We start from the raw sequence: 27,652 nt of genomic DNA on the forward strand, positions 1-27,652 counted from the left end.
CAGGTGCTTGGTGTGGCATTTAGAATGGGGCGGCAGTCCATGTCCCACGGCGGCAATTTGGCGGCAGCTCCGTCTCTTTTCCCACCGCAGCAGCTTTCAGCGGTGACTGCTTGGGGCGGCAAAATTGGTAGAGTCACCCCAGCTGTAGGATCTCCTGGAGAGGAGACACGGAGGATGGCAGGACTAACAGCCAGGAAGGAGCCAGTGGGGAGTAGGAAGCTTTGGGAAGTTTGATTGCTGTGAGTCCATAGTAAGTTTTGAAAACTAGGAAGGTGATTTTGCATAAGATTGGCCAGTGGACAGGAAGCTGGTAAAAGTGCCAGTGATAGGATCCCATTTCCAATGAATGGCACTAAATTACCAGCACAAGCTGGACAAGCGGTGCCAAAGTGTAAGAAAACTACAGCCCCCTCTGGAGTCTGTCAGGGCAGGAACTGCCCACATACTGTTTGGGCCCTCAGTGTCTAGCTGGCATTGCTGTCTGTTCCTGACCCAGTGGCAGGTTGCCCTGTAGTACGATGCTATTGCTGCTCTCTCTCTGTCTTGCAGATCCAGGTACAGGTTTTCCTAGTGAATTTTGGATGCACATGACATATTTTATGATCCCTGATAAGATGAGGAAAATCTGTCTCACACACTGCTTCTTATTTGGGACAAGGCATCCGATGAAGTGAGCTGTAGCTCACGAAAGCTTATGCTCTAATAAATTTGTTAGTCTCTAAGGTGCCACAAGTACTCCTTTTCTTTTTGGAGTAGAAGTGTCTCTGTCTCAATCTCTCCTCTGTCACACGGGGTGCACAGTTGCAATATAAATAATAAAAAACAATACAGACCTGTGCTTCATGGTCCTTGCAAATCCTTTCTTTGGTCTGCCAGTGAGACAAACCCCCCGCCCCCGAAACCTTCCCTTCTTCCATTTGTTTTTTTGTTGATAGCGTTTGTTATGTAGTGTGGCTTTTATTTTAATAGGACTTTTATCTTTAAACATGTCAGATCTTTAAAGAACTGGAAAACATGAACAGGCACAAAGGTTTAGACTGTGCTTTGTGCCTCCAGATTTCACCTTGGAACAGGGTGGCTTGCCCCATAGGCTGAAGACCCTAGGGCTAATCTAACCTGATTGCAGAATGAGCCCTACCTGAGGGGAATCAGGCAATTCCCCATAAGGAACAGAAGGGGGGGGGGGGTGCAATAAAGGGGGAGAGGTGGGTTTAAGTGGTGACAAAGTCCAGCTGGGCAAAGATCTGAAGGAGAACCAAGTTGGACATTCAGAGCATGAAGGAAAGTTCTCCAGCAGGGAGGCCTGGGAAAGACCCTGTCTAAAGCAGAGGAGAGACAGAGGCTGGGTAGACAGTGGCCCAGGGAAAGCTGCAGCATAGGCAATGGAGCAGACCTAGCTGTTAAGGACAGGCTAGTAGGTTAGAACCCAAAGTAGAGGGTGGGACTGGGTTCCTCTACTGGCCCCAGAGAAGTGGTGTGTGAGTCTATCGCAAAGGTTATCAAGCACAGCAGGGTCTGCAGGCTAAGCCCTGAAGATTAGCTGAGGAATAGCCCCAGAGAAGGTGGATGGCTTTTTTGTGTGTTAGAGACACTTTTGGGACTTTTAGTTTGGACAGTTGTAACCCTGGAAGGGGTGGACTTAAGACAGTAACCCAGCCTAAGGGCCAAGTCACCAGAAGAGATGTTACTGCCACACTGGAACGACCAGCGGCAGGGGGTGTTAGAGAAGCAAGAGCTGCTGCTCCACACCTGGCCACCTGGGGATGCCTAGCGGTGAGTGGGCTTGGTTACACACCTCTATTACATGGTGACTGATTGCATTTGGAGAGAATGTGCCTCTGTTTGGTACATCACTGTGCCAGACTGATGGTTCTGTGCAGCACTCAGGGGCAGGCCAGTTTGTTGTTACTTTTGCTTTGCACTTCCCTCTCTCTTGTATGTTGGTGGCTCAGGTGCTGGTCTAGAATCTTGAGCACCTGTCAAATCTTTTTAGAGCCCTTTGAGCACCACTGAGGTCAACAGAGTTGCGCCCACCAGAGTCAGTGAGAAGGGAATTAGGCAAAGATACTGTGCGGTTGCCAGGCCACATAGCCCTCTAAGGGTGGAGCAAATTAGTCCAAGTGAGGTAAGAACCAAACTGAGCCACTACCCCAAACTCCAACGGACCCCTTTTTCCAGATATTTTTCACAGAAATGTAGTCTGGCCAGGGAGCCTGGCCCACATTGGAGAATGGGATCCTGAGGTACTCAGACTACAGCTGCTATGAGGCAGTACAGTTGTATTTCAGACTCAAACTCTTTTTTGTTTTGGCTGAAATATTTTGGAGGGTTTTTTTTCCCCCTTGCCAAAAAAGTCTACATTTTCCATGGAAGTTTTTGATGAAAACAGGTTTCAGAGTAGCAGCCATGTTAGTCTATATTCACAAAAAAAGAAAAGGAGGACTTGTGGCACCTTAGAGACTAACAAATTTATTTGAGCATAAGCTTTCGTGAGCTTCATTGGATGAAGTGAGCTGTAGCTTACAAAAGCTTATGCTCAAATAAATTTGTTAGTCTCTAAGGTGCCACAAGTACTCCTTTTCTTTTTTGATGAAAACAGTTTCATTTTTGTCAAAAAAAAATGGAAAAAACATGAAATGTTAGAAGTAGTTCTGATAGAGACAGATTAGTAGCATAGAACAGGTGAGTCCGTCAAAGGTGTATTAGAAATGCAAAGTATACAGGCTATTATATAGCTCTAGCCCATAATGTATGACAGAGATATCACTGCAACATAAATTGAGGTATTTGTTAGTCTAAAAGAAAAGCTTTGATGAGCTAATTCAAGGAATAGTCTCCATTAATTGTCCCAGACTTGGCAATGGTTAGATTGCTGGTGTGCTGAGACACACAGCCTATCATGCTGGCCCATATGGTCTCATTATTTCTTTGCACTTCCCCCATTTGTCTGTCTGTCCATCTGTTGATGTCCTTCTATCTTATACTTAGATTGGAGATGGGACCATTTTTTTTTTTTGATGTTTGTATAGCACTTAGCACAATGCGGCACTGGGAATGATTGCATTATAAACAACAAAAACAATACAGACCAGTGCTTCATGGTCCTTGCAAATCTTTTCTTTGGTATGCCAGCGAGACCCTCCCCAGAAATTTTCCCTTCTTCCATTTGTTTTTTTCTTGATAGTATTTGTCATGTAGTGCGGCTTTTATTGTAATAGGACTTTTATCTGTAAACAAGTAAGATTTCTAAAGAATAGGAAAACCTCAACAGGCACAAAGAGACTTTATTTTAATTGGGTAGATGTAGGGGGAAAACAGAGACTGCAATCAGTTTAATAAGCAAGGCTAACTTTGGGAAAGGCCTCTTCTTAATATCTCACTGGCCTATTGCCTAGCGATGACTTTGGTCAGCGGTAGCTTGTCTTCAGCGAGAGTGACCAACTTGTCGTATATGGGTTTGACTGGATGTATTTGCATCTGTGATTGTTTTGATGTTGGTATTCTGGAGTGGACTGTAATCGAAGAGGTGTTTAATTGAACTAGGCTGTGTACCAGTAAACTCCCAGTGGATGGTGCTTCTTTTACACACTAATGAAGTTCTACAAAAGGCATCACCTGGAATCAATAGCAAGAGGAAAAGGAAGGTGATAGAAATGTATGCAGGGAAGATTTTTGTCTATTCTAAAGACTAGTTTATGGAAGACTATATCATAGTATAACTTTGGGGCTAATTCTGCACAAGGGCCCCCAAAAATCCAGGACAGCCAGTTTTTTTTCAGGTGGGAACCCCAACCTTTCGCCAAAAGGCTGAACCCACAAGACAGCAGGGAGTTTGGTAGCAGCCTTACTGAATGGCAGCCTGCACTCAACATGTCACAGTTTTGGACATTTGTGCCATTTTACAGGGGCAGCAGTGCCGTTGTCAGATTGTCCATGATAGCTTATTCAAAGGATTTCCCTGCTTATATCACAGGTAACCTTCATATCTGAAGCCATTCCATTATAGGCAACCTGTGGACACAGTTGGTGACTGAAAATACAGCCCGTGGGAAGTTCACCCGGGGCTGAGAGGTTCAGTGGGCAATGCATATTTTCAGGCACTGGAAGGGAAAGGGGAGGGAAGAAGAACATGAGGAAGAAAAAGCAGATCTTGGATGGATGATGAAGGCTAATTTATCCAAATAATGAAACAGCAGAAGAACCTTTTAGAAGACGTTTTATGTCAACAAGGATCCAAAGTCAACCACAAGGAGGAAATCATAACTGGGTGTTTTGTTCTGAATGTCAGGAGAACTGGAGTCTTAGTTAAAAGCCAATGGGCCAAATTCAGCTCTGGTGTGACTCCATCGTAACTCCATCAGCTTCAACAGAATTGCATGTTTCATAACTGGTAAGAATGCACTAGAGGGGATCACCAGGTACATTCAGTATATTTACTAGGGAACACACTTCTCTCAGAACAGACAGACATAATGTAGAGCAGTGGGAGATGAGATTATATTGCCAAGTGTTGCCAGGTTAGATAGATAGATAGGAAATTGGCTTGATTTAAAAACTGAATAAAGAGTTCAGGTGTTGATTCTGTAACAGGTTGGTCTTGTCACTACACTAGAATGGTGGAGATTTTAGATTCACTTCCTAGGTTTGCCACAGGCTGTGTGTTTGAGCTTGAGGAAAATTACTTGTAGTGCTGCTGAATCTGGAGTCAAGTGAATATGAGTATCTCAAGTTTGCATTTTTAAAAAAAATGGTAAGTTTCTAGCTCTAGTTTGAAAATATGACCTGCATATAATGTAAAGCCTCAGAAACCAGAAGACAAAAAAGAACCCAGCATGTATTATGGCTTTTTATTTAAATCTCATTATTTTTGAATGGTTGGGGTTGGCAAAACTGTAATTAATCTCTGTGCCTCTGTAAAGTGATGATTGTAAGTTTTTGGGGGGCAAAGCCTGCCTCTTACTAGATGGTTGTATAGTGCTGACAGAAGGGGCCTCAGTCTTTAGCAGAGCTTTAAACAATACGGGATACATCTTCTCATTTAAAGTCACTTCTCACACTCCCCTTGATCTCCATTTATTATTATAATTTTGCTGTAACTGGAGTGATATGAAATCCACAAAACTGATTGCTTTTTTTCACGAGAAAGATTTTGGAAAAGTTCTGGGAGACCATGCAGATTCTCATGAGAGAGACTACATGCTGTAAATATTTAAATGGCTCGCATAGACTGTTAATCTATTCCAGAGTTGGAAGGAGTTCTGGCTTTGAAGAGAGTGACAGGTCTAAACTGACACTTCTGATTTAGAAAGTAATGTGAGTGCTAACTCAGTGAAGCTGTAAATGACAGCTTGTGTGAAATGAGGAGACAGTTTCACTCCAGTTCTTAGTAGACAGCTGTCCATTGCATAAGAACCACCTTCACAGCTGGCATCCTTGTTGACTATCTCATGAGAAACCACACACAATGAATGGGCTATGGAAGCTGAACTGCCCTGTTATCAGAGCTGGGTTGCAGTGAGGGAAGCTGATGTTTTTGATGGGCTGTAGCTATGCATTGGATGTACAATGGATGTCTCAGGAAGAACACCATGCCCTACCTATCAGGCATGCTCAGGTACAGCAGAATGAATATTGCTTGTACAGTACTGTTAGAGCAGACCCACAGCAGCAATGATTGCATGCATGAGAGCTGAATAATACTGCAAAAAACACCTTCTGTGAACACTTGTTTGAATCAGCTACGTTTCTTCTCAGAAAGCTTAGCTTTCACCCACTTTGTTAGGATTTATGGGGGAGATTTTCAAAAGAGCTGGAGGGATTTAGGAGCACAAGACCCACTGACTTTCAATGAGACTCATGTTCCTAAAGCCCATAGGTTATTTTGAAAATCTGGACCTATGTAGCTCAGGCCTCTGGACTGCATTCCCACTATCCAAAAATCTTCCATACTTGTCTACTTTCTTCTGCTGGAAGCACCAGCTATGTTGCCACGGTAGAGGTCTTTCTCACCCAAGCTAATTGCTGTCATTATGTGCAATCTGAAATAATTTGTGGGGAGCTGGTTGGGCAGGCTTCCCAATTCCAGAAAGGAATTGCTGGTCAAAACACACGAGAGAACAAGAGTGAAATACCGCTCTCCTGAACCGGCCGATAGCCAGGTGGCTGGAACACCACTCTGGGGTGCAAGAGACCCCACTTCAGGTCTTGCTCTGCTTGATTCAGAGCACAGGCTTTAATCTGGATCTCGCACATTTGAGGTGGGTGTCCCCACCACTGAGCTCTTCCACTGTATATAAATATTAAATCTTCATTGGGCCAAAGACAGAGTGGTTCAATGGTTAGAGCATTCACCCAGGATGTTGGAGACCTGTGTTGAACTTCAACTGATTTTTAATTTCTGGCGAGGAATGGAACCTAGGTCACACACCTAGACTAACATTCTACTCTCTGGACCATTCTTCCTTTCCTGCTCCCATTCTAAACATGTGGATTTGATGTGAGAATACAATGCAGTTTACAGTTTCTGATTTCCATGTAATTTTTGAGAATCTAATTTCCTCTGGCTAACTCTTATAAAAAGGGGCGTAGAGACTCACTGTATATAAGCTGGACAGTTTGCATGCTTTCTGGGGCATGAACTAGGGAAGAGACTTGTCTGAGCTCTGCAGTCCTCCTTATATTCAGTATATTAGTCAGTTTTTCCTTATATTTTTGTGTAGTTTTCTACTGCAGTTGAGGGACTATAGGGAAGCTACTTAACACCTGCCAATCCCAATGCCTATTATTTGATAAGTACAGAACCCAGCGCATAAAGTTTGTCTAACATTGCAGAGCTAATATAGAGCAATTCTAACAACATTTGATTTTCTTTGCAAGGTTCTGAGGACCTGGGGCACTGGGAATTAAAATCAATGGGAGCTGAAGTTGCTGAGCACTTGGTAGGATTTTTTTTTTTAGGGTGCCAATAATGAGGCACTTCTGATAAATACTTTGTGTCTTTGATCATAAATAAAACGATAGATCAAATAATTGTCAGTTGACACCCCTCCCCCACAAACAAACACAAAATGATCCAAATATTTCACATTTAAACAAATGTTGAGTTAGAAAAAGAACTGTGAAGGGTTTAGCCATTTACATGGCTCAGTTATTAAGACTAGGGGCCCAAATCCTGGGAAGATTCCATGCACGGATCTGGGCTACCACATGTGGCTTTCTGACCACATTAGGAAGGTCAAATTAAGCCTAGTTTTTCCTTGTTGAACTTGACCATCTAACTGCTTCCCCCTTTTGAAAATGGCTCTTTCCATAGCTAACTCATACTTTGGCATTTTTTCTCCTTGCTGCCTGATCTATTGATTTGTATTAATTAAACTGATTACTTAAGATTTTCCAATTAAAACTCTGAAGTTTAGAAGGTTCTTGTCCCAAGATCATGCCCAGTATAGTTTAGTTAGGAACACTGACATGCACAGTTACAACACTCACACTTAAGAAAAGCCTTTTGAATTTGCAATAGTTTTATTTACAGAACTAGCCAAGTTACAAACACTCAAATGCAGCAAAGTAGATAGTGATAATACAGAATGTGCATCTGCACATCCATATGCTCACCCCAAACCCTGCAAAAGGACCCAAAGTGTTAGCATCCTCCTCATCATCATCAGTGGTCGTCATCCTTGTATCTTCCAAGAGCTGACAACTTGGGAGGGTTCTTATCTGTAGTGCTGTGCTGGTTTCCTTCACTCCTTCCAGTCTTGCATAGACCACTCCCCTTCATTTCATTTTAAAGATAGTCTTCATGGTACCTTATTGCCAATAATTTCTCCTACTAAGTAAGGTATCTTTGCTCTCTCTTCAATTTCTATAGTAAGTTAATGCAAAGTTCTGTACTGTATGTTTCCATGGAGCTATGGGCCATAGAGGATCAGATTTTCAAACACATTATATGTGCAACTGAATATGCCAAATATGCAGAGAACTTGTTTTAAGATCTCAAACTATGGAAAGAAATCTGTCCCTTCTTTGCACTAAAAAAAAAGGTAAAAAACCCCCGGCCCCCTAGAAGGAAATGATTTTGGAATGTAAAAAAGGGCCTTCTGGGTGTTGTGGGGTTTTGTTTGTTTGTTTTTTGTTACCATTATCAGACACAGTTCCTGTCTGATTACAGTATTTTTATCATGATGATATCTAATGAAATTCAATACCAGGCACTTTTCTAGAAAACTGTTGCAGAGTAAGAATGTCGATTTTTGCCAAATCCTTCTTAATACAGAAAGTATCTCCACTTCATCGGATGCATTCGGTGGAATGCATCCCATGAAGTGAGCTGTAGCTCACGAAAGCTTATGCTCAAATAAATTTGTTAGTCTCTAAGGTGCCACAAGTCCTCCTTTTCTTTTTTGCGAATACAGACTAACACAGCTGCTACTCTGAAACCTAGTATCTCCACTATAACTTTACCTATGACAGCAAAGCCATGTTTTAGTGCTACCCAGTATTGCTTCATAATAGGACTCTTAAGCAATACAAGTGACACGGTGTATCATATAAGAACATCTTTAATGGCAAATATTAATTTTTTTTTATAAATCATTTACAAGCTGCAAAAATATTGTGCTTTAATCTTGTGCCTGGTTAAATGGCTGATCCAAATTAAATATGTATTCACTATATCACCTATGTATGTCGCAGCAGGATCTCCTCAGACATGGGCTGAATGAAGGATGTCTAAGCTAACTGAGTACCCAGGTGTATGCCCCAAATATATTACTTTCTCTACACAGATACTCTCTATGTTTTCGCTTTTATATCCTTAAAGCTGCACCTCTGATTTCTGGAAAGCCAAGGTGGCTCTGGAAGGCAAGTCCCCCGTTATTCCAACATCATTGCACACAATCTTTTTTGAAAGAGTGGGTAACTAATTACTTCTGGGAATATCAACATCCAAATCAGTGCTGCTCCCACATCCGCGCACCCCCAGATCCCAGCTGGGACCTGTGTCTGGTAGGCCAAATACCAGCTGGGGAGCTTGATCCTGCTAATTGATTCTAGGAGGTGCTCGGTAACTTCCCGGTACCTCGGTTTACCCATCTGGTTTACCTGCCTTGCAAGGGGATGCTCTTTGTCAAAGCCCTTTGAGATCCTTTGGTGAAAGATTCTGCTGTATACATGTAACAGCTTATTGTTAGTTCATACCTGGAAATGTGGGTAATAAGAACCTGCATTTCAAGACAGCAAACTTCAAAGCTTGGAGTTGAAAAACTATGTTGTGACCTACGGGCCTCTTGATATCAACTAGCAGAGAGCAAGAGGGGTGTATAGGGGTTACAGAAATCTCCTGGATCTAGTATTTACATTTCATAAAAGTGGCAAAGAATCCTGTGGCACCTTATAGACTAACAGACACATTGGAGCATAAGCTTTTGTGGGTGAATACCCACTTCGTCACATGCATCCAACGAAGTGGGTATTCACCCACGAAAGCTTATGCTCCAATACGTCTGTTAGTCTATAAGGTGCCACAGGACTCTTTGCCACTTTTACAGATCCAGACTAACATGGCTACCCCTCTGATACTATTTACATTCTAGTTCACCAAAGAGTATCATTGCAAACTATGTGCCTGGGAGATATTTAACAGCTATGTGACTATACAAAAAATATGGTCTTACGGTCAGGGGCAGCTCTACCAACTTTGCCGCCCCAAGCAGCTGCCGCCAAATTGACGCCATGCCCAGAAGAGCGGCAGAGCTGCTGCCGAATTGACACCATGCCCAGAAGAGTGGCGGAGCTGCTGCTGAATTGCCGCTGCGGGACACGGACTGCCACCCCAGTCTGAATGCCGCCCTAAGCACCTGCTTGGAAAGCTGGTGCCTGGAGCCGGCCCTGCTTAAGGTCTGTGAAAAGCAGGATTTCTTTTGAGCACAAAATATTTTGAGCACAAAATATTTATTTGGCTCTTTGTTTGCGTGTAAGTTAAGTATTGCGTAGTTCACAGTGGGTATCCACTCAGTCTGAGCCAAAAGTTAATGAAGGATTGTGAAATATTCAAAAAAGGGAAATTAACAGGAAGAGGTAAACAGCAGGAGTTGTCCTGTTTAGAGGTAAGACAATAAATTTTTGGAACTATATCAGGGGCACAGATGAACCCCTAGGTATTCCTTCAATCTGGGAGGACAAGCCGTCAGCTGACTTGATCTTGGGAGAAGGTTCTCAGCCACACTGATGGAAAAATTCTTGTGAAAGAACTTGGGATAAACTATCTTGTTGGAGATAGGGGAATGCCTTCTTAGTTAATTTAGTCTATAGAATTCATGTTATGATTTTGTTTTATATGGAACCATTTGTTCCCGTGTCTCACACCAATTTTTATTTGAATCTCTGTTCTTTCTTAAATTAATTTCCTTGTTGTTTTATAATTGAATTCAAGTGCTGTGCATAATACAGGAGCAGTTGTCTAAGGTCAAACTGGTAAACTGTGGCACACTTCCTTTGGGAAGACAGGACCTGGGATTTTGGTGGCTATCCAGTGATCAGGGGCTGGATTCCACAGGGGGACACTTTGAAAGGACTTGAGGGCTGGGGTGCATCTCTTGCCAACCTGCAAGGCAAAGTCAGGGCTAGCCTAACCCAGAGGAGAGTGCTTGAGTGGCTGACAGGCTGGTTGTGCGAAGAAGCTAACATCTAGCTAGTGCTGAATAGACTCCCTTGCTCGGGTGGCAGGTGATAACAAAGTGACTCAGCTCAGAGTGTCCCAAGAAACATCAGGTATGCAAACCCCCCTGTGGCTAAAAGAATCGCCTCCTAACTTTAGTTGCTTTTGTTTGTGAAAGCAGCTGGTGAGGAGAGCTGCAGTCTTTCCCCACTGAACGTCCTCCCCTCCCCCCCATGTGAGGCTGTCAAGACTGGGAGAGCTGGGAGTTTCTGGACTGGGGCTGGCAGTACCTTTGCAGGTCCCCTTTAAGAAGCTACCAAAGTTTCCCAAATGACAGCCAGATGCCTTGGGCCAAACGCCTGCTTGAAGTAACTAAGTCTGACTTCAGGAGAGTTACACCTGGGGTGACGCTGGATACCTGTGTTACTGCAGCTCAGGTCCGTCCATACAACAGAAATAACCATGTTTGTATTTATTATTAATAATTTATATTTCAGTAGCTCCCAGAGATCCCATCTTATATCAGATCCCCATTGTGCTCAGCACTGCCCATGTGCTTTGAGTATCTCTACACTGCAGCAAGAGGTGTAATATCCAGCTCTGAAAGACATTCCCATGCTAGCTCTGATCAAGCTAGTGTGCCAGAAATAGCAATCTAGCCTCAGGGGCATAAGCAATGGGACAGGCTAGCCATCCAAAGTATATGGCTAGAGTCTTTGAATGGGATAGAACTCAGAAGGTCAAATTAGATGATCATGATGGTCCCTTCTGGCCTTAAAGTCTATGAGACAGCTAGCCTGTCCCGCCACCATGGCTACACTTCTATTTTTAGCCTGCTAGCTCAATGAGAGCCAACAAGGGGGTGCCTACCTGAGCTCCAATGACACCTTGAGCTCCAGTGTGGATGTACTCAGTGACAGTCACTGCCCTCAGGAGCTTACAATCTAAACAGAAAGATGGATCCAGGGCAGGGGAAAGGGTTAGAACACACAAGGAAAGTGAACAAGGCGATGGCCTGCAGATGTCATGTTAGTGCCACAGGTTGCTTTTTTTGGGGGGCGGGGTAGAGATTTTGTCAGGAGGGGTTAGGTAAGAGGAAAGACTAAAAGAAGGGAGCAGGCTGGGAGGGAGGAAGGTGGGATAGAGCAGTGGAGAGCAGTAGTAAGGGAAAAGCAGGTGTTGGTGACAAACAGCACAGGACATGAATGTCCAGAGTAAAAATGGTACAAAGGGCTCTCATGTCCTCCCCAGTGCCCAAAGATCTCAGCTTCAGCTAGTGTTGGCTGCTCAAGCTCATTGAATCACTCTCTCTCTCTCTCTCTCTCTCTTTGCGGAACTCCCATGGTTGGAGCAAAGATGGGGCCACATAAGCCCTGGTTCCCAAGATGCAGTTCTGGCCCTGGGAGGTACTGCTAAGACTCAGGATACATTAACCTGCAGTCATGATAGCTTTGACCAGAGCTAGCTCTCACACATGAGCTTGAGCTGCAATCACTCCCCATGATTGCAGTAGAGACGTTCCCTCAGTCCGAGGACACGGCTGTGACACTGATGCCAAAGAGGAGTTAGCTCCTGGCAAAGAGCCTAGGAAGTCAATGGGAGTCTTGACTGGTCACTAGATCAGGCCGTAAGCCAGTAGGAGCTATGGTTAGACTTTGAGGCCAGAAGGGACTATTGTGATCATCTAGTCTGACCTTCTGTATAGCACAGGACACAGAACCTTACCCACTCCATCCTGTAATAGACCCCAACCTCTGCCTGAGTTATTGATGTCCTCAGATCATGATTTAAAGACTTCAAGCAGCCTCCATGGCAAGTCATTTATCTAGGTACTTTTCTGGCCCTCATCACCATGGTATCTGAACACCTCACAATTGTCAGAAGATTTTACCCTCAGCTTCACTGTGAGGTGGGCCCACTGTTATCCCCATTTTTACAGGTGGGGAAGTGAATCACAGAGTAGACTGAGTGACTTGTCTTAGGTCATACACTGAGTCTGGGGCTGAACAGGCAAATGAAGCCAGGTCTTGTGTCCCAGATCAGGGCCATATACACTAAAGCATCCCTAGTACCCTGTTTGCAGACCGTACAGAGCCTACTTGCTTATACCAGGTGTAGGAAAAATAAAGGCTGAGTCAGAAACAAAGGGAGAGGGATTAGAGAGTTAAAAGCAGAAGCTGGAGTCCCTGATCAGTCATGGATGGTGGAGAGGAAAGCACTAGTTAGTCCATCCCACCCATCCCCCTCTATGGATGGGATATAGACCACTGTTAGAAGATATGATAGGGATGAAACTTGCATTATTGTAGCTGGCCAAAAGGCCAAGAAGTTAGTAAATAACCGAATGTCAGTCATTCCGGAGCCAAGAGGTGGCTTTGTGCAGTTTGTCTGGCATTATTTTATATTTATGAAGCAGGGTAATGAAAGTAACGGCTCTTTGGGTGCTAGCAAATAACAGAGACGCGTACACACAGAACCTAAATTAAAGCAAATGCATCCTCGGAGGCTCGTGATTGACTCCAGCTTATTACAAAGGCTGGCATGCATTTCTAGGAATAAAAGCTGTTTTCCTTCAGGCAGAGACAGGGGTGAGCACCGTCCTACTCCAGAGCAAGCAAAACAGAATCGATTAGGCATGAAGCAGCTGTTGCCTTAGCTGCCCATTTAAGGCCTGATCCAAGACCCTCTTGGAAACTTTCTATTGATGTCAAAAGGTTTTGGATCAATGACACACTTTGAGATCTCATGCCAGGGCAACTGATGGAGGGATGTGAGTGTTGCTGTGGCCACGATAATGCTACAGACTCTACGTCAGCAACGCTATGTTGCCATAGCCCAGGGGTGGCCAACCTGTGGCTTTGGAGCCACATGCAGCTCTTCAGAAGTTAATATGCGGCTCCTTCTATAGGCACCGATTCCGGGGCTGGAGCTACAGGCGCTAACTTTCCAATGTGCCGGGGGGTGCTCACTGTTCAACCCCTGACTCTGCCACAGGCTTTGCCTACACTCCACCCCTTCCCGCATCCTGTTCTGAGCCTACTATGCCCTCGCTCCTCCCCTTACCCCTCTGAGCCTCCTGCACGCCACGAAACAGCTGATCGAGAGGTGCGAGGAGGGAGGGAAGGCGCTGATTGGTGGGGCTGCCGGTGGGTGGGAGCTGGCGGAGGAGGGGGAGCTGATGTATTACTGTGGCTCTTTGGCAATGTACATTGGTAAATTCTGGCTCCTTCTCAGGCTCAGGGTGGCCACCCCTGCCGTACGCCTTAGCATTGGTGCAGCATATGCCGCCAGAAGGAGTTTTTCTGTTGAGGAAGGAACCCCACCTCTCTGAGTGACATGCCTTTGCTGCCAGAAACATTCTCCTGTCGGCGTAGCTGTGCCTACATGGGAAGTTTTTCAGGGATGTGGTTTTCTCACACCCCTGACAGACCTAACTATGCCGCTATAGGCTTTAAGTTTAAGTGTAAACAAGGCCTGTGAGTCTAAGTGACCCTATATCATAAGAACATAAGAATGGCTATACTGGGTCAGACCAAAGGTCCATCTAGCTCAGTATCTTGTCTTCTGACAGTGACCAATGCAAGATGCCCCAGAGGGGAAGAACAGAGCAGGTAATCATCAAATGATCCCTCCCATCGCCCATTCCCAGCTTCTGGAAAACGGAGGCTAGGGACAGCATCCCAGCTAATAGCCATTGGCAATGGAGAATTTAATCAGATGCTCCATTCCCTGAGAAGACATCTCCTTCTCTTCCCCCGTCACTCTTGGGATTGGTTGAATTTAGGTTCTGTAATACTAGAAACAGGCAGGGGAACCCTAGCTAATATAGAGTCTTGAAATCCAACTCATTAATTACAGCACAGGATACCCTTATATCCCAAGGACTTCTTTTTCCCAACACAATGATGTTACTTTGTACTGTAGAATCAGTAGATGCAGATTACCTATCCGGGTGCCTGATAGTGTGTTTAGAAGGGTCAACCTTCCCTGCCTACATTTTTCTGAAATTAGAAGGTGCTTTTGTTCACTCTTTTGGCCAAGAACCACCTCACCTGTTCTGTGTAGCCATGACATCTCATGACAGTACTCCATAATAACCAAAATGATGCAGGTGAGGAAGCTCTTGCACAAATACTTGGCACATCTGGGGGCTTTTTAACTCCAACATGCTGCACAAATATTTTCTAGCTAATGAATCCTCATCCCTCCAAAAAAAAAGGTGATAGTTAAATATTACAATCTCCATTTTGCAGATGGGGAAACTGAGGCACAGAGCAATTTAAGGCCCAGATTTCCAGACATGCTTGGATATATGTGCCTAATTTAAATGCACAGTTAGTATAATTGTGGCAAATGAGTAATTAGACATTTTATGTAGGCGTACAGGCAAGGCAAAAGTAACTTGCTCAAGGCCAGAGAGGGAGCTGTGATGAAAAACACCCCTCTATTCACACTATTGTAATAATCTTTGTACAAGGTATGCCTTGTGGGGTATCATTTGAAAAACTCCTGATCTGCTGGTCAGTATTGTCCTGATAAAATGGCCCTGTACACTTGCATCACCGCTACTCCCATGGTGGACTTCCCAACTCCAAACTGATTTGCGACTGACTGGTAGCAGTCTGAATTCACCAGTTTCCACACAGTGATCGCCACATGCTTTTCCGCCGTGAGGGCAGCTCTCACTCTGGTGTCCTTGCACTGCAGGGAGGGGGCAAGCTGTGCACAGAGTTCAAAGAAGGTGGCTTTGATCCTACAGAAGTTTTGCAGCCACTGCTCGTCATCCCAGACCTGCATTACAATTGATCCCTCCACTTGGTGCTTGTTTCCCGAGCCCAGTAGCTACAGACCACCATGTGCAACTGTTCCGTGAATGCCAACATCAATCTTGAATGGTTTCTTTCCATGGCACACAGCAGGGTAGGCAGTCCAGCTTCCTGTTCAGATTTGCAGCTCCCGAAATACTGCAGGATCAGCCACATTGTATTCATAGCACTCCTCACAAGACTGGTGAACACTGCAGGATCCATGCTGTTAGGCAGAGATGGCAGGCACACAGTTTACAGGGGTAGTTGAAAACACAGTCGGAAGCCCTTGGAATTATGGGATGGAGAAAACTGCATCATGGGGCAGTGATTCTACCTCCATGATGCATTGTGATTCATTCCCAGAACTCCTAGTGATTTGCATGGTGGGATAACTACCCACAGTGCACTGCTCTCTCTCTCTCTCTCTCTGTCAGTGCTAGAGCACCAACTCTATTTGGACGCGCTCTGCTGTCATAGGAAGCATTGTGTGAACATTCTCAAGTGATGTAATTACAGCGGTTTATGGTCGTTGACGTAACTTAAGTTGACTTAACTCTGTAGTGTAGACATGGCCTAAGGGTGCGGCTTGCATGCAGGAAGGCTGTTTGTGAGTAGCCCAGGTGGGAGCTACTACAGCAAGACATTGTAAGGCAGGTTGCAGGGCCAAGGTGACAACGCCTCACTAGCCTGGTATGTCACAGAAGTCAGTGATACAACTAAGATTTGAACACAGAATTTGTTGATGTCAGGCCCTGTGCTCAAAAAACTATGTCCCATTTAATTCATACTTACATTTTCCATTCTCTCCAGTGATTCCAAATTCATGGCAATAAAAATTCCATAGTGCCTTGCATTGAAATATTTGTGCACAAACATTTCACATGTAACCTGACGCCCTTGGATGGGTCATTGGCAGCAAGGGTTGAAGCTGGAAGCTAAAAGCATGAATCTCTGCTCCTACTTGAGCTAAAGAACCAGAACTAAAATTTTCAAGAGTGCCTAAGTGGCTTAGGTACATTTGAAAATGTTCCCCTATTCTATTAGTTCAAAGAATGTAGCAGACTCATACATGGACTGGCCACTAGAAAGGGACAGAGAGCCACGCTTTGTCAGTGTGGGTTAAAATAGTTTTAATGTAATATTACAGCTGAGAAATCAATTACACAATGGAGAGTTAATGCTGAAAGCTCAGTCTTAAGTGCGTCTGCTTTGTGCTTGTCTTAAAATATGGAAATCCTTTACATAATTATATATGTGTTAATTTCTGAACTATAAATAGTACATAACTAATAAGCCAATTTGTCAAATGTGGCTTGTTTTCTAGAACTTATTAAAAATTAAAAGTCAAGTCAAGTCTGATGTATGAAGACCATGTTCACTGTAATATACATATGGCATGTATGACTGTATAAGAAGTTATAGTGTGTATTGCATATCACATTGACAACTAATTGTAAAATGATCTGAAGAGAAGCTATATTTTAAGGCATTAAGGTTGCTTTCTCATCTTAATGTGGAATTTTTTGTGTTTTGAGTACTTGAAAGCTGTGTATTTGTGTGTGTATGGAAAAGTGATCATGACTCCATAGTTAAGGTTGAATTGAATTTTACACTTCAAGTGTATACTACATAATATCTTTCTCTCTATAAATATGGAAAAATATTATGTGATCATGTAATTAAGACTGTATCATAATGCATGTGCACAAAGTAGTTGAAGTAAGAGCACACAGGCTACCATACTCCTGGCATTTCCTAACTTTTGAGTGCTTGACATTGCAACCATAACATGCTTGTAATGGAGATATATGTAACTAATATATGTGTGTGTCTTTGTATACACATACACATGTATATCTCCACACACACCATGGTGTAGGATGGTATAAAGATTGTATGAGCATGACCTTCTACAGCTGAATTACAAGTAACAAAGGCATGGGGAGTTTTGATTATTGGAATAAATTCTGGGGAAATGGATTAGTGGGAAGAAGGTAGATGATCAAAGCTGCATGATAAACAAAACATAAATTGCAAAGCCATGTGATTATTTATTTATTTATTTATTTATTCTGATTGTACCATACAATTATAAAAAGAATGCAATACAATCAGAGATAAAAATGACAGTAGGAAACCACTGGCCTTTGGCAAAACAAAACATAGATTGGATACAAAATACACACCCACACACACTGCAGCCCCACAAAACCTCATTCTCTTAATAAAAGCAATCCACATCCACATCCAAACCCTCATTCTTCCTGAGACAATCACCAGGTTTTATCAGATGGATCCACAGTTGAGTTTTTGCATGTTCATCACCGTTATGTGTGTTTGTATTCTGTATTCAGGATCATTCTAGCCCATAATAGAAACAGATCTGTACTGCACAGTTAAGTGCTGTTGATCCCTTACAGCTGTTCTATTAGTATTCTGGCAATGTATCATCCCTGTTTTTTCCATTTATAATTTAACCAGTGCCAAAGGGTTATTTTCATCAGATGTAAAAAATGGACACTTATAAAAATGCATAGGTTTTAAATTGCTCAGCAGTTGGAGTAGTTATAAGAACTAGCCCAGGGAATAAATGTGTGTTTCTCCTATTAAGCATGTAGGCCATTTCCATACAGGTTGCAAACCAAATCAAATTCATTTCTCTTACTACAGGATAGGACTGTTTTTCTTCTGTTACTTCAGGCTTCAATCTCTCTCTTAATGCTTTATTAACACTGTTAAAACTCAGTGGTTTAGAATATATTAATTCAAAGTAAATGTGATTTGTTCCACTTAAACACCAATTAGTCATGTTTTACTAGCATTAAGCTCTACCTTTTTGCTGTGTCTGAGCTGGAACAATGAATAGCAAGCGTTCCTCTCTTCATTAATCAGTGCGGATCCCGTAAAACAAGGATACATTTACAGTTTGCACTGATAAAAATTGTTAGGCTAGCCCCCTGGAAATTCCAGCAAGGATAGCAGCTGCCTGATCATTGTGCAGCTGTCACAGTGGAGAGGAAAATGCAAGGCAGGAAGGGCCCTTTCCGATGATTTATATTAGGAGCCATGGATAGATGTTGTCACATGCTATCACAGTTAAATATTTCTCCCGGAACTGTGTGGTGTTCTTAGCTGCTTTAGGCCCCAATCCTGCAAAGTCTGAAACTCTACTCACAGTTCACAAAGTTCAGCACACACAAGTGTTTTGCGTGATTGGAGCCTTGGTGTCACATAAACCATGCACCTCCTGAAAAGTGACATTCATATTTTATGGGCATATGGTGTGAAATCCAGGCCACACTGACGTCAATGTGCTATTGATCTCAATGGGGCTAGGATTCCACCCCATGGACTTTTTAAGGTCTTCAGTCCAGGAACCATCTCCTCTTCATCTTTGAGTATATAGCATCCACTATCTGGGGCCCAGATACTGAATGGTGCCATTGGGCATGACTGCAATATAAACCATTAATAACAATTACAGTTGAATGTTCCACTGGAATTTTGCTTTCAGAACAACCATATGGCTCCTGACTGCTGTAACCGTCCAAGTTACAACCTAAGCAACTAGCCTAATGATAAAGGTATTAGCATATGTCTAACCAGGTGCTAACAGGTATTTTAAATCATGGTAGCAACATCAATTTCATCTTCTAGATAGTAATCTTAGGTGGTAATGTCAGACTTATTCCTTCCTTGCTTAACTACTGTTACCAAAAAAAAGAGACGATGATAATGCAGAACATGATAAGCAACTTTATTCTAACATTTAAAAAAAATGGCTTGGAATGCATACAGTGGATTATAAAAGGGATGAGATATACACAACAGAACAGAATGGAGAACACAGGCAATACCTGTACAGTAAAACAAGTTTCACAAATAATTTTTTTTAAACAAAAAGGAATCACTCATCCTGATGAGTGAATCTGTTATTGATATTTCCAAAAACCTCTCACTGAGACTTAGATCTCTCAGGAAACAGCATCTGGATAACTCTTCAGGCACGGTGCTGTGACCGGTTTCTAGGACTTATCCCTTTGGTGGCTCATGAACATCGGTACTGGAATTGGGGGTGCTGCCTCACCCCCAGGCTTGAAGTGGTTTCCATCAGATACAGGATTTACAGTTTAGTTCAATGGCTCGTAGCACCCCCACGATAAAATTGTTCCAGCCCCCCTGCTCATGAAAGAGAGAGAATTAGCCAGGGCCACTGGAATGATTTGTGTAGTAGGGGTGCTGAGAACCATTGAAACAAACTATAAATCCTGTATCTGATGGAAACCACTTCAAGCCCGAGGGTGCGGCAGCACCCACCTGCACTCCTAGTTCCAGCACTGAAGGAATTAGCTATGGAGTCCAGCCTCAGACCCATTTTCCTACCACAACTTAAAAGAATGAGAGCAGCCAAACACCTCGTGATGAGGCTTCCAGTTCCAGATGCCCATTAGTCAGGGCCATCGGGCACGTGTCAAACCTCTTCCATTGTATTCATTTATTTTTTTAAAGATTTACCCTCCCACCCCCTCAAATACACAAAATGTTTTATCTTGGGACAAACCAAATGTTTAGTTCAAGCAGAAACAAATATCATTTTACTTTTTAGGTTCCCTGAACATTTTTTTAAATATTCATTGTGGGTTGATCTGTAATTATTTTTTTTTAAATTGCAGTTCCATTGAAACTCCCCTCTCCACTCCCCCTCCCCCAGTTGGTTATTCACACAGGTCTACCCTCGTGTCCTAAGACCACAGCCAGATTCTCCTAGTCCAAAATCTGTCAAACGGTGGTTTAAAAATGTGAGCATTAATGAGTTGCAGACCACTCCTAATTAGCTGCTCCAACAGCATCTGAATGAATAATTATAAAAATACATTAGACCCATTCACAGTATTTTGAATATTTATCTAGATCTGTGATCACATGGAAACCAAAGGCAAAAGCCCAGAACTGAGCTACTGAAACCAGCCATGCCCCTCTCAGTCCATTGATTTCTTTTAATAAATCCTTCAGATCTCATTTCACAGGAGCCCCTGACAAGAGTGAGATTAGCACAGGGATATCCTGTATATTAACTTCCCTTTCAGCTAGTTCTTAAAGTCTACACTTAAATGAATAGGTTTCGGTGAATAATTAGAGCAATGCAAAACTCTCTGGTTTCAGATCATAAGAATTAATCAAGCCTTTTCTTTGGTTTCAGTAAGAGATGGGACTAAACTCTGTTAAACACCCCTAGAAATTTGGGGTGTTCAAAGTATGGATCCTTATCTGAATTCCCACATCTGCACTCATCTGCTAGTTGCAGTTTATTGCGGGTGACACACCCTTATATTCACTTTCAGTTTTGGTGATGAATGAACCAAAAATCCAATAATGAAACTGTCATGTTTTGTCTACTTTCACATCAAAAAGATGAATCAAGGTATTGCCAACTCTTGCGATTTTGGGGTTTCCTTCAAGCCCTAACTCCTGGAGTCAGGTGATTTCTCAAGCATCTCAGCTGTCATTTAAAAAAAGTAATTTCCTAGCCATCACAGTTGCAGAGAAAAACACCAGAAGTCAAGTAAAAAGAATGAAATATTATTATTTTTAAATCTCATAATTTGTGTACCAATCTCATGATTATTTTTGGTATCTGACTCACAATTTTAGAACACTTGGCTTGACAATACTGGAATTGGGCCAGGTGCATTCAAAATTGGACTCTGATTAACAGCATTCTCACACCAGAGTGAACGGTTAGATAAATCTGACATGAGATGTGAATTTGTACCCAAACCTAAATCAGGCGAGTTTGGAGGGTTTGTAATTACATTTATTCATATAGCAGTGGAAAATTTTAAGGCCTGAAATTTAAAAATGGGAGGTGTCCAATTGCACACTTAATTTGTATGTTCATTAACTGCAACCACATGCAGACTAGGTAATTGCACTTTCAAATGACCATAATTACTCTCTTGTGTATGAACTTAGGTGATAGACATGTACAACAGTGTAATTACACCGATAAATTAGATGCAGATACATGTGTTTGAAAAGAAGACTTTTCCTGTACAGATTGCCAGGTTGATCTGTAATAATCATTAGCATCATCAGCATCACCGCACCTAGAATCCTCACTTATGGACCCAGTACTCCACCCGCTAGGTGCTGTACAAACACAGAACAAAAAGACAGTCCCTGCCCCCAAAAGCTTGCAGTATTAGTAAAATCTATCTTCTGCAGCACAGCTCACCTCAAGTGTTCAAAAATCAAGAGTCAGGCCCCTAACTCATGAGATTGGCTTATGTATCATGATATTTAGAAATAGTAAATGGTGGGTTCTTTTTGTTTGTTGTCTGGTTTTGGAGGCATTAGGGGGTCACCTTTTCAACCTTTCTCTATAACCACGAAAGCTGTGAAATTACCTTTTTTAAAAACAAAAGCAGATTCTTCCATAGTCATCTGACTCAAGGGGCTGGGACTTTAAGAAAACCACCAAATAGCATGAGACATGCAATTGAATCGTGAGAGTTAGCAATGCTGTCTCTCTCTCTTGCTCTCTGGATGGGAGAATCATAATCAGTGGATTCAGCCCTGATTGCCTGTGTTGGAGATTTAGCACTCTGTTTTCACCCCTTCTCTGCTGGGGTTTTGGTATGTCACACCCCCATTTTCACCCCTCTATCTTGGGGATGCAGCACCTCGATGTCTGCCTGTAGACAGGAAGTGCAACATGCAAACGATTCCAAAAAGAGGAAGACGTTAACTGAACTTTGTAACTGGTTTGAGCGTCAGTCTGAATTTTAGGCAAAGGTTATAGATGGTTCTTGTTTGACACAGGCTCCAGCCCAAATTCTAGATATGAACAAGTCTCAATTTTAGGAGGCGCTGGAACCCTAAACCCAGATCTTGTCTGAATATTGCAAAAGGCAGCATTGTAATAAGATGAACCAAATCCCTGGATCTAAATGCCTGCAGACCTGAGAGTATGCAGCTGTGGATCCTGTTCTACCCATCTTATTTTAATTGAATTGATTAATTCACCCCGATCTCTAAGGGGCCTGATCTGTAAAATTTTAAACTTGTGGTTAAGCTAATGACAAGTGGGAGTTCTGTTTGAGCGAGGGCAAAGTACATCAGGATTAGGCCCCATGGGAATCTGGCTTTTCAATCATTCACCCGGCACTTGATCAGGAAGTGACACATTCTTCCTATCTCTTAAAGATGCATCCTTTTTTCTCATAACAAGAATGAGAAAATGGTAAAATAACTTTGAAAGGCAAGTGATTCCTGTGCTTTAACAGCTTCCAACAGATGCTGTTCTTACCCAAAGCAGAGTTACTTGAATTATTAATAGTTTCCAACAGCTCAGCTTGAAATAATTTAGCATTTGAAAGAGAAAAGTCACTCTCATTATTCAAAGTGCAGAAACATTTTGGTTATTAAAACTTTGTTCCTAAAAAAAAGTCTGTACAATTTGTATCTTTCTCTCCAGATACTAGCATGAATGAATGAATGAGATCCAGAGAAACCTGTGCACTTGCTGAAGCTTAATTGATAAAATACAATGTAACAGAGAAGTTTACATATTCCCTTAAAAATTGAGACCCTCTAGTCTGCTCCTTCGGTTGTTTTAGCTTTACAGGATTTTTAATATTTGCAGTCAGAGACTCCTTGATTCATCTGGAGGCTTCATGCTAGAGCTGAGCAAATTATTCATTGCACATATATTTTACATGAATGTAGCTTGGTGTGTTTTGCATTCCCCTTTCCAAGCTAGACTGCTAGTCGATAACAGCTTACTACTGCTACCAGCATTGGGCTCAGGTTGGAGTGGTCTGTGATGTGGTGCTGAGGATCCTACATTCAAACTTGATGATATGTGATGCGGGCTGTTGGGTGTATGTAATCACTTCTTCCTGTCTGCAAAATGAAAAGGAGTACTTGTGGCACCTTAGAGACTAACAAATTTATTAGAGCATAAGCTTTCGTGAGCTACAGCTCACTTCATCGGATGCATTTGGTGGAAAAAACAGAGGAGAGATTTATATACACACACACAGAGAACATGAAACAATGGGTTTATCATACACACTGTAAGGAGAGTGATCACTTAAGATAAGTCATCACCAACAGCAGGGGGGGGAAGGAGGAAAACCTTTCATGGTGACAAGCAGGTAGGCTAATTCCAGCAGTTAACAAGAATATCAGAGGAACAGTGGGGGGTGGGGTGGGAGGGAGAAATACCATGGGGAAATAGTTTTACTTTGTGTAATGACTCATCCATTCCCAGTCTCTATTCAAGCCTAAGTTAATTGTATCCAGTTTGCAAATTAATTCCAATTCAGCAGTCTCTCGTTGGAGTCTGTTTTTGAAGCTTTTTTGTTGAAGTATAGCCACTCTTAGGTCTGTGATCGAGTGACCAGAGAGATTGAAGTGTTCTCCAACTGGTTTTTGAATGTTATAATTCTTGACGTCTGATTTGTGTCCATTCATTCTTTTACGTAGAGACTGTCCAGTTTGGCCAATGTACATGGCAGAGGGGCATTGCTGGCACATGATGGCATATATCACATTGGTAGATGCGCAGGTGAACGAGCCTCTGATAGTGTGGCTGATGTGATTAGGCCCTATGATGGTATCCCCTGAATAGATGTGTGGACAGAGTTGGCAACGGGCTTTGTTGCAAGGATAGGTTCCTGGGTTAGTGGTTCTGTTGTGTGGTGTGTGGTTGCTGGTGAGTATTTGCTTCAGATTGGGGGGCTGTCTGTAAGCAAGGACTGGTCTGTCTCCCAAGATCTGAGAGAGCGATGGCTCGTCCTTCAGGATAGGTTGTAGATCCTTGATGATGCGTTGGAGAGGTTTTAGTTGGGGGCTGAAGGTGATGGCTAGTGGCGTTCTGTTGTTTTCTTTGTTGGGCCTGTCCTGTAGTAGGTGACTTCTGGGTACTGTTCTGGCTCTGTCAATCTGTTTCTTCACTTCAGCAGGTGGGTATTGTAGTTGTAGGAATGCATGATAGAGATCTTGTAGGTATTTGCCTCTGTCTGAGGGGTTGGAGCAAATGCGGTTATATCGTAGCGCTTGGCTGTAGACAATGGATCGAGTGGTATGATCTGGATGAAAGCTAGAGGCATGTAGGTCGGAATAGCGGTCAGTAGGTTTCCGATATAGGGTGGTGTTTATGTGACCATCGCTTATTAGCACTGTAGTGTCCAGGAAGTGGATCTCTTGTGTGGACTGGTCCAGGCTGAGGTTGATGGTGGGATGGAAATTGTTGAAATCATGGTGGAATTCCTCAAGAGCTTCTTTTCCATGGGTCCAGATGATGAAGATGTCATCAATGTAGCGCAAGTAGAGTAGGGGCATTAGGGGACGAGAGCTGAGGAAGCGTTGTTCTAAGTCAGCCATAAAAATGTTGGCATACTGTGGGGCCATGCGGGTACCCATCGCAGTGCCGCTGATTTGAAGGTATACATTGTCACCAAATGTGAAATAGTTATGGGTCAGGACAAAGTCACAAAGTTCTGCCACCAGGTTAGCTGTGACAGTATCGGGGATACTGTTCCTGACGGCTTGTAGTCCATCTTTGTGTGGAATGTTGGTGTAGAGGGCTTCTACATCCATAGTGGCTTGGATGGTGTTTTTAGGAAGATCACCAATGGACTAGTTTCCTCAGGAAATCGGTGGTGTCTCGAAGATAGCTGGGAGTGCTGGTAACGAAGGGCCTGAGGAGGGAGTCTACATAGCCAGACAATCCTGCTGTCAGGGTGCCAATTCCTGAGATGATGGGGCGTCCAGGATTTCCAGGTTTATGGATCTTGGGTAGCAGATAGAATACCCCAGGTCGGGGCTCCAGGGGTGTGTCTGTGCGGATTTGTTCTTGTGCTTTTTCAGCGAGTTTCTTGAGCAAATGCTGTAGTTTCTTTTGGTAACTCTCAGTGGGATCAGAGGGTAATGGCTTGTAGAAAGTGGTGTTGGAGAGCTGCCTAGTAGCCTCTTGTTCATACTCCGACCTATTCATGATGACGACAGCACCTCCTTTGTCAGCCTTTTTGATTATGATGTCAAAGTTGTTTCTGAGGCTGTGGATGGCACTGTGTTCTGCATGGCTGAGGTTATGGGGTAAGCGATGCTGCTTTTCCACAATTTCAGCTCGTGCACGTCGGCGGAAGCAGTCTATGTAGAAATCCAGGCTGCTGTTTCGACCTTCAGGAGGAGTCCACCCAGAATCCTTCTTTTTGTAGTGTTGGCAGGAAGGTCTCTGTGGGTTAATATGTTGGTCAGAGGTGTGTTGGAAATATTCCTTGAGTCTGAGACGTCGAAAATAGGATTCTAGGTCACCACAGAACTGTATCATGTTCGTCTACAAGCCGTCAGGAACAGTATCCCCGATACTGTCACGGCTAACCTGGTGGCAGAACTTTGTGACTTTGTCCTGACCCATAACTATTTCACATTTGGTGACAATGTATACCTTCAAATCAGCGGCACTGCGATGGGTACCCGCATGGCCCCACAGTATGCCAACATTTTTATGGCTGAGTTAGAACAACGCTTCCTCAGCTCTCGTCCCCTAATGCCCCTACTCTACTTGCGCTACATTGATGACATCTTCATCATCTGGACCCATGGAAAAGAAGCTCTTGAGGAATTCCACCATGATTTCAACAATTTCCATCCCACCATCAACCTCAGCCTGGACCAGTCCACACAAGAGATCCACTTCCTGGACACTACAGTGCTAATAAGCGATGGTCACATAAACACCACCCTATATCGGAAACCTACTGACCGCTATTCCTACCTATATGCCTCTAGCTTTCATCCAGATCATACCACTCGATCCATTATCTACAGCCAAGCGCTACGATATAACCGCATTTGCTCCAACCCCTCAGACAGAGACAAACACCTACAAGATCTCTATCATGCATTCCTACAACTACAATACCCACCTGCTGAAGTGAAGAAACAGATTCACAGAGCCAGAAGAGTACCCAGAAGTCACCTACTACAGGATAGGCCCAACAAAGAAAACAACAGAACGCCACTAGCCATCACCTTCAGCCCCCAACTAAAACCTCTCCAACGCATCATCAAGGATCTACAACCTATCCTGAAGGACGAGCCATCGCTCTCTCAGATCTTGGGAGACAGACCAGTCCTTGCTTACAGACAGCCCCCCAATCTGAAGCAAATACTCACCAGCAACCACACACCACACAACAGAACCACTAACCCAGGAACCTATCCTTGCAACAAAGCCCGTTGCCAACTCTGTCCACACATCTATTCAGGGGATACCATCATAGGGCCTAATCACATCAGCCACACTATCAGAGGCTCGTTCACCTGCGCATCTACCAATGTGATATATGCCATCATGTGCCAGCAATGCCCCTCTGCCATGTACATTGGCCAAACTGGACAGTCTCTACGTAAAAGAATGAATGGACACAAATCAGACGTCAAGAATTATAACATTCAAAAACCAGTTGGAGAACACTTCAATCTCTCTGGTCACTCGATCACAGACCTAAGAGTGGCTATACTTCAACAAAAAAGCTTCAAAAACAGACTCCAACGAGAGACTGCTGAATTGGAATTAATTTGCAAACTGGATACAATTAACTTAGGCTTGAATAGAGACTGGGAATGGATGAGTCATTACACAAAGTAAAACTATTTCCCCATGGTATTTCTCCCTCCCACCCCACCCCCCACTGTTCCTCTGATATTCTTGTTAACTGCTGGAATTAGCCTACCTGCTTGTCACCATGAAAGGTTTTCCTCCTTCCCCCCCCTGCTGTTGGTGATGACTTATCTTAAGTGATCACTCTCCTTACAGTGTGTATGATAAACCCATTGTTTCATGTTCTCTGTGTGTGTGTGTATATAAATCTCTCCTCTGTTTTTCCACCAAATGCATCCGATGAAGTGAGCTGTAGCTCACGAAAGCTTATGCTCTAATAAATTTGTTAGTCTCTAAGGTGCCACAAGTACTCCTTTTCTTTTTGCAAATACAGACTAACACGGCTGCTACTCTGAAACCTGTCTGCAAAATGTTCATGGTCCAGCCCTGATTTCTGGAACATATTAGTCAGTCAGATATATTCACAGGACAGTCTGGGGAAACTATTCTGAGCAGAAGGATGCTAAAAATTTGCTCAGCATTTTAGGTGCCATTTGCTGCTGTGAGAGGGGG

This window comes from Dermochelys coriacea, chromosome 13 (genome assembly GCF_009764565.3).
Source record: "Dermochelys coriacea isolate rDerCor1 chromosome 13, rDerCor1.pri.v4, whole genome shotgun sequence".
Lineage (NCBI taxonomy): Eukaryota > Metazoa > Chordata > Testudines > Dermochelyidae > Dermochelys > Dermochelys coriacea.